General features: G+C 38.2%; 1 protein-coding gene across 1 annotated transcript in view; it reads left to right on the forward strand.

Moving 5' to 3' along the window:
- SPATA16 (spermatogenesis associated 16) overlaps positions 1-12,751 on the forward strand; it is a 382,020-nt gene that overhangs the window by 321,339 nt on the left and 47,930 nt on the right.

The following is a 12,751-nucleotide window of genomic DNA, read 5'->3' on the forward strand; positions in this document are numbered from 1 at the left end:
TTCCAATGAAATAATGCAATTCTCTATAGTTCTTATTCTTGCATGGTTGTATTTTAATAATAATAAAGTAATACAATAAGCATATCCTGTCTCCACTTGATGAAAACATCAAGATTTATTTGCAAAATAAATAAATATTCAGTAATGGATCTGTGCTTAGTAATGTTTAATAGAAAAGTTTTCTGGATCAGATATCAATTACTTTAACACTTAGGTGGATAGAGTCATATTTTGTCTTTCCAATGTAATTTAATTCCCAAGAGTAAATATGTATGTTCAGAGGAATAATATATTGTTTTAAAATAGACCTTTAAAAATTGCTTTTCACTGAAATTTATAACCTTGTTCTTGTTCAGTCATCATTTACCAGTAAGGATAATGCAGTCTTATGCTCTCTAAAATGGGAAGTTAAAATTCCTTATTTTATTCTTTCTTCTTCAAAATATTATAATTTTATCATGATCAAGAACTTCCAAGATTAAACTATTTTCCTCCTCTTTCTAACTCACTTAATCAAAATTTTTTTATAGAATTAAAGAGCCTACATCTCCAATATCATTATGAAAGTGTTACAGCCAGGTTGGTTATAAAGACAGATAATCTCATGTTTGTACCACAAGAATTCTTTGTAGAAATAGAGAATTATTCCCAAAGTAAAGAAATTCCTCAAATATGGGGCTAAAGTCTCTGTTTTTAAAATATTAAACTGTTGGTCTTCCCAATGGGAAGAGTGGTGTTCTGGCACTATCCTATCTAGTGAAAGTAAACACTTCTCAGTGAGCAGCCCACTTATCCTTTACAGTAGCAATTTACAACATTGCTCACCTCTGGTCTCCATCATCTACTGTCTCTTGCCTTCTATGATTGCATTTCTCCTGGACCTCTCTGAAAGTGTAACGCATCCTGCTCAATGTGTTTTCTTATGGGACCCGACTGAAGACAAACAATGTTTCATTTAAAGAAATACCAGTCAGTAATTCAAAAATAAATGGAAGTAATGTAAGTTTTTACTCTAGCCTCCTAAGAAAAACCAATGTGTTGGGGCAAGGTGGTGTGGTTGGAATGAGATACATGGCAGAAAGAGATGTCAGGTATTTTATCCATCATGCTCAGAGAAACCTTGTAATGTACACATGCACAACTTACAGGGCAGCTTCCCACCAAGGCTCTTTTCCCACTCTAAGCTCTCCAAATACACTCCCCAAGTTTATTCCTTCATGAGCAGAGTAATCCCTTTCTGCTGTCTATCTTGGCAGCCTTAACAGTTTCTCAGGCTCTTATCCATCACCTGTTACCTCAGTCTACATTAAAAAAAAAAAAAGCTCCATAATAATTTCAAAATTAACTGAGCTCATTTCGGCAGGTAAAGGAGCAGTGAGGTAAATATTCATGTTAAGATTTTACTTTTCCTGAAACACTTACTTATGTTGTCTAATCTAGCCACTCTGTAATATAGTTAATCACTAGGCACTGCTGTCTAATGAATCATGCAGCTGAGCATTAAAATCCCTAAAGACTGAACTCTCAATTATGTAAAACAATGTCTCTGTGTTCTTAATTTTAAACTCTACAGATCGGTTGTGTGCAGAATTGGAAATTTCTATTTTGCAGTATTATCCTTTTTTTTTTTTCTTCAGTTTTACATATTTGGCATTCAGGTCTTATTTACTTATGCTTTAATACTTGGCTCAGTTACCTTACACCTTTTAAGCAGGAGCTTTTCCTGATGATCTTGTGGTCCAGAGATAATCACTGCTTTTCACACCTAAAATAGAGCCCCATCCAAGTTTTTTGTTATTCTTTTTTTTTTTTTAATTTACTTTTTGGCCACGCCATATTGGCATGTGGGATCTTAGTTACCGGACAAGGGACTGAACCCTGGCCCTCCGCATTGGAAGCGCAGTTTTTTAACCAGTGGACCACCAGGAAAGTCCCTTCAGCCAAGTTATTCATCTTTTCTCATTTATTCTTTAAATCATTTTTATTATGAATATCACAGACATTTAAATTTACACAAAACAAATGCTCAGCTAAACTAATTATTACAGAATAAATAATGTAAAAAAAAAAATTGCTAGCTCTCCAGGTAACCTCTACTGGCCTCTGAAAAATCCCCAACCATTCCCTACCTCCTACCAACATAAACACTGTCCTCACCTGGAAGTCACCATGCTCCATAATCTAAAGAATCATGTATTCATATATTCTGAAAAATTGTCAACATTAAAAAAAAATACTAATCCTTACTCCCTGCTATTCTTTCATTGAAGAATTTTAGCTGGACATTTCTTACCTCTGTTCATCCAATATTCTGTTATCACTGAAGCCATTCCTTATATTTTCTATTTCTTTGTCTCTCTATGCCATCCATTTTGAATCTGAATGAGTGTCAGTCACTCAGTCATGTCCCATTCTTTGGAACCCCATGAACTGTAAATATTAATCCAATTCAAACTCTCTTTTAATTTCATTTTAGCTGTAACAGGTAATGATAATCAAGACTGTATATTTTGCTTTTCTCTTGTTAGTTTGTATTTCTTAATGCATTCAGCGAATCAGCTTCCCAGGCATTGGATTCATCTCTACAATGGGTAACTCTTATCTTTAGTAATTAATCACAGCACAACTGCAGTTTCACACCACGAGTGGCCACCCATCAAAGATTTCTCACCCTCCACTCTTTTATCCTTTTTCTTCCCAAACCACATGTTTCCATGAGCCAAAACCATTTTAGCAAGTCTCACTTCTGACCCCAAATATAGGATTGCCTTTTCCTCACACACTTTCAACACCAAATATGTGGGTGTTTTCTGTACCACTGCTCTAACTCTCAGCCACCAACTGGGCTTTTAATAATTCAACTTTGGTACTAACTATCCAGAGTTAATACAGACTTCACAGATTAAGGGATCTATCCTACAAGACTGCCTGCCCCCACTTCAGATGGCAGTCACAAGCCCCAGGTCTCCTACACTTCTAATCAAGAAGTTATAAATTGGGGGTTCCCACCACCCCCAATTTAGGTTTTATAATTTTCCAGAATGACTCATAGTACTCAGGAAGTGCTTTACTTACTATTACTAGTTTATCATAGAGGATACAACTCAAGAACAACCAAACTGAAGAGATATTGGGTTTGCCAAAAAGTTCATTTGGGTTTTTTTGGTAACATCTTATGGAAAAACATAGGGCAAAGTAAGGTATATAGAGGTGTGTGCATGTGTGTGTGTTCAGGGAGCTCCCAAGCTCTGTCTGGGTGCACCACTCTCCCAGTACCTCACTGAACTTCACTAACACAGAAGCTCTCCAAACCCCATCATCTGGGGGGTTTATGGAGATTTCATCATGATTGGTTTAATCATTGGCCACTGGTTATTAACTCAATCTCCAGCCTGTCTCCCCAGAGCATGAAGAATGAGGCTGAAAGTTCCATGTTTCCAATCAAGGCTTGGTCTTTCTTGAGACTAGCCCCTATCCTGGCATAAGCTCTCTGTGGGACTGCCAAGAGTCACCTCATTAGAACAAAAGACACTCCTATTATCCGTTACCACTCAGGAAATTCCAAGCATCATAGAAGCTCTATGCCAGAAACTGGGACAAAGACCAACTATTTTTCTATGATACCACACCATCTCTCACTCACTGTAGATAGTAACATATGTATGTTATTTACTCTTGGGTGCAAGCCACTATTTGGTGTGGCTTTACCTGTGAGAATCCAGTAGAGTTTGGGTTGGCTTTGTTTCCTCCCAGGGATTTCTTTTGATTTTCCAAACACTATAGAGTCCTACCAATGAGAGAGCCTTTGTTTCTGGAGCTGAGATTTCCTGGGCATCTAGGTGTAGCATAAATTCAAACCTTATCCCATGCCTAGAGTTAAAATTCTCAAAGAGGGGGAAAAATAATACTACTCCAGGCCCCCAAAATTCAGGGCATTATAGCGACAGTATGTTATTTCACTAACTGTAAATCTAATAAATATTGAAGAAGATAGTATCTTTCCTGTTTATCTCAAATCTACTTTGTTAGGGATGCAATTAAGGAACTTCCCCAGAATAAATACAATACAGCTGATTAAACATAAAACTTCAGAAACAATAAGAATTTCAAGTGAAATGGGGTGCCATTGCCTTCTCCGGAAATAAAAATAAACTACATATAAAAATCTTATGTAGTTATTAATTTTTTCACAGTTTACAAATGGGTTATGAGAGGAAACATATACAAAGATTGGTTTTGGAGAAGTAACCCAGCAGCCTAAAGGGAAAATTAGGAATGAAAACCAATTTTTTTCACTTGCATCTACAGCTCTGACATTATAACAAAGGTCAACAGGAAAATACAATTTTTTATACAAAGATTCATTATACATATAGCTTTCTCACACATCAAATGCAAAAATAAAAATACACTATGCTTTTAAAAGTGGAAACTTTTATTATTTATGGGGGGCAATAATGATAAGTTAGCTGCAAAAGCTGCTGCCTTTTGCTATTTTCTTGCTGATGTGAATTTGTGGATAACTTCCAAGACAGAGGTATCGGTATTAAAAGAAGTACAAGATAAAGCTCAGAAAATGATTGGGAAAGAAGGAGTGACAAAGTGCTGGCATTATGAAGGGACTGGAGAAACTAAACTCTGAAACTGAGCACTAAAAGGAAGTCATATAAAACTGACATGGTCCCATCTCACAGTGAACAACTGGGACCTTTAGAAATGAGATTTTGCTCTAACCCAAAATGTCAGAACATTTTGCTATGGACAAAGGGCAGAGAAATGACATAGACACTGGAAAATAGAGAAGGAAATGAAACTCAAGAGAAAGGTGATGAGAACCTTGGCAAATCTGCATATTTCTTAAAAAGTTTTAAAATCAATATGACTTCTTTTTTCCAAATTGCTTAGAAATATTCATCCACAGTCTGTTGACTGTGGCTATGTTGAGGTGTCCAACAGAAAATATTGATGATGGTGGTATCTGTGCTTTCTACTTTATGTCCAGAGAGCTCAAATTTTATTTTACAGATATGTAGCCTCATGAAAATATGCAGTCCCTCATACATAGAGATGAGTCAGCTGATCTCTACTCGATAGTTCATATTTTTGCAGGTGCTTTTCTGGTGCTTCTGACAGTTTCACTAAGCCAGATTCTCCATTCATCCCATCTTCTTAGTGACTAAGAGTCCACGTTTCCCAGAGAACAAGCTGCATCAAGAGCACAACCTGAATACGAAACTAATTATTTCGTCTCAGCAGAGCTGGTCTGTTCATTCGAGCACCAACTACCCTGAGTTATCTAATACAGATTATTTTACCTCACTCACCCTTTGTAAACTGACCAGAAACCACTTAATGCTTAGGGAAAATGAAAAACAAAGATTGTGTGATACTCTTTTCTAAATTTCAGTTAAGTTTGGTTCAGTCACTCAGTCAGGTCCAACTCTTTGTGACCCCATGGACTGCAGCATGCCAGGCCTCCCTGTCCATCACCAACTCCCAGAGTTTACCCAAACTCATGTCCATTGAGTCAATGATACCATAATACCATTTCATCCTCTGGCATCCCCTTCTTCTCCTGCCTTCAATCTTTCCCACCATCAGAGTCTTTTCTAATGAGTCACTTCTTTGCATCAGGTAGCCAAAATATTGGAGCTTCAGCTTCAGCATCAGTCCTTCCAATGAATATTCGGGACTGATTTCCCTTAGGATGGACTGGTTTGATCTTCTTGCAGTCCAAGGGACTCTCAGGAGTCTTCTCCAACTCTACAATTCAAAAGCATCAATTCTTCAGTGCTCAGCTTTCTTTATGGTCCAACTCTCACATCCATACATGACTACTGGAAAAACCACAGCTTTGACTAGATGGATCTTTGTTGGCAAAGTAATGTCTCTGCTTTTTAATATGCTGTCTAGGTTTGTCATCCAGCTTTTCTTCCAAGGAGTAAGCATCTTTTAATTTCATGGCTGCAGTCACAGTCCGAAGTGATTTTGGAGCCCAAGAAAAATGTTTGTCACTATTTCCATTGTTTCCCCATCTATTTGCCATGAAGTGATGAGACTAGATGCCATGATCTTCGTTTTTTGAATACTGAGTTTTAAGCCAGCTTTTTAACTCTGCTCTTTCACTTTCATCAAGAGGCTTTTTAGTTCCTCTTCACTGTCTGCCATAAGGGTGGTATCATCTGCATATCTGAGGTTATTGATGTTTCTCCCAGCAATCTTGATTCCAGCTTGTGTTTCATCCAGCCCAGCATTTCTCATGATGTACTCTGCATAGAAGTTAAGTAAGCAGGGTGACAATATACAGCCTTGATGTACTTCTTTCCTGATCTGGAACCAGTCTGTTGTTCCATGTCCGGTTCTAACTGTTGCTTCTTGACCTGCCTACAGATTTCTCAGGAGGCAGGACAGGTGGTCTGGCATTCCCAACTCAAAGAATTTTCCATAGTTTGTTGTGATCCACACAGTCAAAGGCTTTGGGATAGTCAATGAAGCAGAAATAGATGTTTTTCTGGAACTCTACTGTTTTTTCTTTGATCCAATGGATGTTGACAATTTGATCTCTGGTTCCTCTGCCTTTTCTAAATCCAGCTTGAATATCTGGAATTTCTCAGTTCGCATATTGTTGAAGCTTAGCTTGGAGAATTTTGAGCATTACTTTGTTGATGTATGAGATGAGTGCAACTGTGTAGCAGTTTGAACATTCTTTGGCATTGCCTTTCTTTGGGACTGGAATGAAAACTGACCTTTTCCAGTCCTGTGGCCACCACTGAGTTTTCCAAATTTGCTGTCATATTGAGTGCAACACTTTAACAGCATCATCTTTAGGATTTGGAATAGCTCATCTGGAATTCCATAACCTCCACTAGCTTTGTTCGTAGGGATGCTTCCTAAAGCCCATTTGACTTTGCATTCCAGGATGTCTGGCTCTCGGTGAGTGATCACACCATTGTAACAGAGAAATAAATCCTATCTCAGAAGCTCTGAACATTTAATTAGCTTTGAATTTTTTGAAGTTCTATTCTTACTTGGACCATTAAAAATACTGGACTGAGAAAAGGTTTTTTTGGGTTTTTTTTAGATTCAAGTATTGACTGAGCACCTACTAGGTGCTTGGGGCATGAAGATAACTTGAAGATGTTATCTTCAAAAGGATTAAAACTTATTGGAGTGATGAGACATAGCCCCATTAAACATGAGGAGATGTACTCTGGAATGAATGGTCTAGGTGTTCTTTAAGAGTTTGGGAAGAGGTTCTGAAGTACTTGTGGCTCAGAGGGTAAAGCGTCTGCCTGCAGTGCAGGAGACTTGGGTTCGATCCCTGGGTCAGGAAGATCCCCTGGAGAAGGAAATGGCAACCCACTCCAGTACTCTTGCCTGGAGAATCCCATGGACAAAGGAACCTTGTAGGCTACAGTCCATGGGGTTGCAAAGAGTCAGACACGATTGAGTGACTTCACTCACTCACTCTGAAGTATTTAGAAAGCCCTTTATGGACTGTTGTTTTAGTTGCTAAGTTGTGTCTGACTCTTTGGCGGCCCCATGGACTGTAGTCCACCAGACTTCTCTGTCCACAGAATTTCCCAGGTGAGGATATTAGAGTGGGTTGCTAATTCCCTCTCCAGAGGATCTTCCCAACCCAGGGATCAAACCCACGTCTCCTGCATTGGCAGGCAGGTTCTTTACCACTGAGCCACCAGGGAAGCCCCTTTATGGACTAGGTGGGACTTAAATTAGGCACAGTCTGGAAGAATAGTGATCGATTGAATAAAAGAAATATTGAGAGAATAGGAAGTTGTTTCAGGTGTTAAAGCACAAAGAAAAATTCAAAGGCAGGATGACCACAGGCTGCTACAAATTAGTAAAATCAGCAGAGTTGATGAGAAAGATTTATATTGGAGAAAACATAGGAATGAAGTATAGATTGCGAAACACATGCACACAATTGAGATCCTTGAATACCGGGAAAGAAGCACCGAAATTCCTGAGGAAGGATGTGACGGCAACAAAGGTGATACTGGTGATAGTTCAGGAGTATTCATTGGTTGGCGTTGTGGAGCTATATCGGTGTGAAATGTTACTGGTGGTAGCAAGGCTTGTTGGGAAACGTTTTCTATAATCCGGGTGCTATGTGATCAGAAATTTAACCAGTGTGCTAGCACTGATAATGCAAAGAAAGGGGTTAATATGAGTTGTATTACAGTGGGCAGGTTTAATGAGCTTTTGAGATTCCCTAAACGTCAGAGAACAAGAGGAAAGAAAAGTCAACAATGGTTTCAAAATTTTAAGCCAAAATAATTGGGTGAACAATGGCCATTCCTATAATATACTGGTAAGAAGAAGGTGAGAGGCATGTTGTGGAGATTTCAAAAATCACTTTTAAGGCATAGACTAGCTGTTTGTGAGGTAACGTTTGCAATGGTGAGCAAATGGCGATGTCCCAGTAGGCACTGGGAAATGTGAAGCATGAAATTTTGCAGATGAGACTATGGCTTTGGATCCCCCAGTCTTTTGATTAGAAGTAGTAGCTAATGCCACAAGAATAGAGAAATTTCCACAAGAGTGTTCATATGAAGAAAATAACAGTAAGCCAGAGACCACACAGAAGAGAGAGGGAGGAAGAGGAAGCAGTAGGCGTGTGGGTAGGAGAGAAAGGGAGACACAGACAGACAGAAAGGCAAAGAGAGGGACAGAGAGACAGAAACTGTCACTGAGCTTCAGGAAGGTGACTTCAAGGAGAAAGGAGGAAACACAGAAGGTCAAGAACAAGAATGACTTGAGTACCTGCCAGTCAGCTCCAGCCTCCTGAGGTACAATAAAAGGTTCTTGATAAAGGGCAAACGTTACCCTCTTTTGCTGAGAGTTGGACATCTTTCACTTGGAGGCCAAAGAATTGAAAGATCATGTTTCTACAAGAAACTAAGTTTGTATCATCTATCTTCAGTATTTTTTTAAAAAAAAAATTTACTTCCTTAATGGTAAAAATTTAGAACTGTGTCATACCTGCAAACTGATTTTTTAATAATAGTTTTGGTCCTAGTCATCTAAATTTCATCTGCAATTGTGATAAATTTTAAACAAATGCCTTAAGGGACTTACTTCTCCCAAGTTTTCTTCTGACATGACAGGAGCAAAGAAGACATCTTTAATCAATTCAACTTTCCTACCAAAGGACAATATAGTCTAGTTAATTTTCATACCCATCAGAGGCTCAGGGCTTTTTGGACGTAGGTAGAGGTTAATGAGCATAAAACTGAGAACAATTAGCGCTCAAATTAATGTTACATAAGATTCAACATCTGGAAGTATGTCATCATTTTGGGTCATAGACCACCTGCCAAGCTAAATGTTCACACAACTGCAATTTATTCGGCATACAAATGGAATAAAAATGATACTTTAAAAATAGTTTTTGATTTAGCAGTATGTTTATAGAGGCCTCTCACATTTCAAAACTTCAACTAGAATTGAACAATGGATTGAACAAGATGAAATATACAGCACCAAAAGGAATAGAAAATACCTTTTTGAAAATATATTTCATAATAAATTAGCTATAGTGCTAATATTAGTTTCTCTAGTTGATCTAACCACTGTCACTCTTTAACCATCAAATATTTAAGAACAAGAAGAGATCAACCTGTCATTCTTCATTCTATTTATGTAACAGACCCTGCAAACATTGGCTGTTTCTGGCAATAGAAACATATCAGAAAATGCCAAATCTCAAGATGCCTCCTGCAACTCACCTCAAATACTGGCCCATGCACAGCATACCCTAAACACACTCATTCAGGGGGTCTCTGGAGTTACCTAGAAAGCCAAGGCTCTCTCCAAAGGGTGGCCCCAGACTTCATCACCAGCCTGACCAGAAAGCCCTGGGGCCTTCTGAATGAGGAAGCAAAATCAGATAAAAGAGCAAACCATCGCTAGAGAACACACACCTTCTCTTACCCTCCAGCTCTAGAGTATGCTAATTCCTGGAAATGGCAGCAATTTAGAAATGCCAGCTCTTAGAGAGTGCAAAAGAATAATAGCAATCCAGAAAACAAGTTATGACCATTAATCAGAATGATGAGGAAATGGCAACCCACTCCAGTATTCTTGCCTGGAAGATTTCATGGGCAGAGGAGCCTGACAGGCTACAGTCCATGAGCCTACAGTCCATGAGCCTATAGTCCATGAAGCTGCAAAGAGTCAGACATGGCTGAGCACACAGCTCAAAACAGTATCCATTTTTATTTTTACTTAGCTGCCTTTTCACATGATTGGGTGATTGGCAACTTCAGTAAAACAGGTAAACTCTTGGTTGGGTATGTCTGTGAATATCTGCAGGAGATTTCAAAGGCAAAGAAATTTTCTGCAAATGCAGAAATCACATTTTACCTCATTTACAAAAATGAGCCATCATTTTAAAAAGAGTTTGGAATTCAAACACCAACTAAAGAAGCATCTTATATTGCAATCTGCATTTAAAGCGCCTAAAAAGTTATGAACACTTGAGCCTTTGTTGTACTTTTCTAGATAGAGTAAGGAAGTGTCCAATCTAGAATTGGGTCTGCTAAAGCCATCTACATATTGGCATTGCCCTGCTTCTGTAACTCAATTCCCATGGATTGTCAAAGCGATGATAATTATCAGTGGGTCATTTTGAGAGTTAAGCCCTGTGCTCTGATGTCCAGCTGCCTGACTCTCAATTCCTGGCCCTCCATTTGTTGTATGGCCTTGGGTAAGTTTGTAACTTCTTGAAGCTCCAGTTTGGTCACTTTTAAGGTGGGCATAATATGTCCTGCTCTATGTGGTTATTGAGCGAGAAGGATAATCTGGGTATTGTGTAGGACACAGAAGAAGGGCCATGTAATTGTCAGTCTTCAATATTACTGAGTGGTTATCAGATCCTGAGTCACCAAAGACTAAATCACGTTTAATATCTTTTTCTTCTGGACTTGTGTTTACAAGATATTTTGTAATATTTTCTTTTAATTATCAGCCTACATGTTAACTCTATTTGACAGCCATATGCTATTTACTTAACCAAAATGTGCCACATAGCTTATGGCAGTGTTTTCCAAACTGTGCTTTAAAAAACTGGGCCTCTGGTGGTGGGGAAGGGGAGGTTTCAAGACGGCTTCCATGTGAGGGATAATAAATGGGGCCAAGCAATGAGGGTCAGAGGTCACTGATTCAGGCTTCTAACGGAAAACCTCTGCCTTTACTGACTTTAAATAGTGGGCTTCTCAGTTAAATTTTAGCTTGAACAAAGTGTTTTGTGGCTCAAAATGTGGGTGGAGGAGTCAGAAAATGCAGATAAAAACACTAATGGTTTACTGTGTCTATTATTTTTAAAAGAAATACTACGGATAGCAAAGACTATATTCGAACAGTTGCCATTTGAGTTCTGATTCTAGATTAAAAATTTTCATCTAAATCATAATTCAAGGATATTTGGAATTTCATCTTTTTCCCTCCCTGGCACTGTTAAGTAGGGAGGGCTCATTAAACTCTGTTCATTATCCTTTTTTGAGAAGTCTATTGTATAAAGCATTATTACTCAGAATGGAAATGAATGAGGTAAATCTGGCCTCCAAGACCCCATGGCTAATATTTGTCCCTGTCCCAAAAATAACCCAAAGCCAAGCAAGTCAAAAGCAGAGTACAGTGGTTAGGTCCATGGTCTCCACAGTCAGACTGCCCAGTATGAATCTTGCTTTGTCCACTTACAGGCTGTGTTTCCAGACAATTCACTTCCTATCTGTGTACCTCAGCCTCCTGTTTGTAACATGAGGATAATAGTACCAATGGTGTAAAGTTATCTTGAGGATTTAGAGAATACACACAAAACAAGGGCTTCTCAGATGGCACGTGGTAAGGAATCTGCCTGCCAATGCAGGAGACGCAAGAGACATGGGTTCAATCCCTGTGTCAGGAGCATGCCCGAGAGCAGGAAATGGTAACCTGCCCTAGTATTCTTGCCTAGGAAATCCCATGGAGAGAAGAGCCTGGTGGGCTACAGCCTACTGGGTGTCAAAGAGACATGACTGAACATGTATACACAAAACAAACATGATTACCAAAGTGGAAAGGGAAGGAAGGGGGGGGGGGTAAATTGGAGTATGGGATTAACAAACTATTACATATAAAATAGATAGGCAACAAGGATTTACCGTACAGCACGAAGAACTATTTTCAATATCTTTTAATAACCTATGATGGAAAAGAATCTGAAAAAATATGTATACATATATATAACTGAATCACTTGTCTATACACCTGAAACTAACACAATATTAGCCGAATGAACACAAAATATTTAGAACAAGGGAAGGTAGAAAATAATTACTAAGTAAATATTAGTTCTTGTGGTCATTAAGAACAGAGTTTGTTTTAGAACCATTTTTTTGACACTTGAATTATTTCTAAGTCTAATTACAAAAGTAATTACACAAGTTGTCTAATTACAAAAATTAAGTCTACTTACAAAAGTCAGTACATTTATCATTTTAAATTTCCTTCAGCTATAGGAGGAATGCTGCTGCTGCTGCTAATAGCAACTAAATTAATTAGCTTTATAATTATTTAGCTTTATAATTAATTATTTATTTTAATTCTTGGTAATTTTTCTCTTTCCTTTCATGTAATATTATTTTCTTAAACTGTGAACAGAAAAAACAAATTCTCTTGCAAAGTGTCACACAGAAAAATATCAAGCCTGCTAGCCTGTGGTCCTGAGTTTTGTATTATGTTGAATATG

The sequence above is a fragment of the Capricornis sumatraensis genome, chromosome 1 (assembly GCF_032405125.1).
Source record: "Capricornis sumatraensis isolate serow.1 chromosome 1, serow.2, whole genome shotgun sequence".
NCBI lineage: Eukaryota > Metazoa > Chordata > Mammalia > Artiodactyla > Bovidae > Capricornis > Capricornis sumatraensis.